This window comes from Haliaeetus leucocephalus, unplaced genomic scaffold, assembly GCF_000737465.1.
Source record: "Haliaeetus leucocephalus isolate CR32 unplaced genomic scaffold, Haliaeetus_leucocephalus-4.0 Scaffold273, whole genome shotgun sequence".
NCBI classification, from domain to species: Eukaryota; Metazoa; Chordata; class Aves; order Accipitriformes; family Accipitridae; genus Haliaeetus; species Haliaeetus leucocephalus.
In genome coordinates, this window is record NW_010972709.1 from 315,700 (window position 1) to 317,467 (window position 1,768).

Consider the following 1,768-nt stretch of genomic DNA (forward strand, 5'->3'; position numbering starts at 1 on the left):
CTCCTGCTGGGGCAGGAGCCCCGCAGCTCCCTGGGACACATGCAGTTGCTGCTCTTCCCTGGGGCCAGGGGTGCAGGAGTGCTCTGCATCCCTGCCAAGCGCTCAGCCTTGTCTCTGCAGGACCTTCACCCTGGGAAAGCACCGGGACGAGATCTCCAGCTGAGGACAGCATCTGAGACAGTGACTGGGAGCCCTTAACTGGACTGGAGAGTGGGATGATTTTTCATTGCTTCCTCGTAATAAGAGGACAGGAGTAAGTGACTAGTACAGTTCGTTCACTCGGTAAAGATTTATACAATCACTTCATCCGGTAATTGGTATTCTGGGGAGAGAGGGAGCTGCAGCTCCAGCATCCGCCTCTATTTGTTTTCTCTCTGTCTTTCTCTCTTTCTCTCCCCTTTTCAGAATGAGTAATTCTGTCCCTCACAATCCCATTTAAACAGAGCATTTGCAGAGTGAATAATTAGTTACATTCAATTAGGTCTCACGTGCTCTCCCTTCTCACTTTGGGGGACAGACGCACTAATGAGATGGCACATGTCTGACACGTGGGAGCAGGCATTAAACATGCTGCATGCCAGCAGGGAGAGGTCAGCAGTGGGGAGGCAGGGAGCCAGAGGGTCCAGCCTGCTGCTGTGGGGCAGCCGTGGAGAGAGAGTCCTTTGGGGGCTGTTTTGGGCCAAAGGCTCCATGTCTGTGGCCCATATGATGCCAGCCCTTTCCACTGGCAGGACTGGTGGGGCCAGCAGGAGTCGGGGTCAAGTTTGTCCCCAGGGCAGGGTGTTTACTGGGCTGGTGCTGGGGGGGTGGGGTGGGGGACGGAAGCAGGGGAAAACGGACACGACACGCTGTGCTGCCCAGCCCTGGGACCATCCCGCCGGCACTGCTGGGAGCACCGACCCTGAGAGGGAGAGCTGCTGACATGCTTTTATCTCCCTTATTAAACCTAACATTAGGTTTTAAGAGGAGCCTTAAATAATGTGCCACTGCCTTTACAGTAAAAGTTGCTCTGTGTTCCAGCTGCTCCTGGCTCTGGGATTTATGGCCTTTCTTACGCCACACTGCATGTGCTTGGGTGGTGGTGGGTTACGGGCTGCAGCTGCTCCTGGTACCTGGAGCCCATGCTTGGCTCGGTGCTGCTGCAGACCAGCCCCATGCTGGTGAGTCAGGGCCCACAGCAGCTCTGCTGCTGCCTCCCCAGCACCCCACAGTGCTGCCCTGCGGTGAGACCGGCCCCACGCCGTCAATGTAGTGATGGACTGGCAAGGCGAGATGCACGGAGTCTGCCTGCTGCAGGCAGCCCTGCCTGCACGCTCACATCCCCTGTGATGCTGGGTTGAGGTCAGGGCAGGGGCGGTGGGGCCGTGTTGGACTGGAGCCCGTGTGGTCTCCCCTCGCAGGCAGGGGACAGCGGGTGGGAGCTGTCACATTGCCCGGTGGCCGCGGGGGATGCCGGCTGCAGATGCAGGGGGAGCACGCCCGGCGGGGCAGCGTAGGGAGGCTCTGGGGCAGGAATCAAGCACAGCTGACGGCATCTCTTCTCTTCCCTCCTCCGGTGGGAGCATCTGTCCTGGGAGCACCCGTCCCCAGAGCATCTGTCCCAGGAACATCGGCGCTGGAAGCGTCCCTCCCGGGAGCATCGGTCCGAGGAGCGCTGGTAGGCGTCAGGGAAGCGGAGGGGGTCCCAGGAGGGGCTGCAGGCCGTGCTGCTCACGCCCACTGGGAGAACAATGCAGTTTAAGTACAGCTTTTTGTCGGCGGTGCGGGG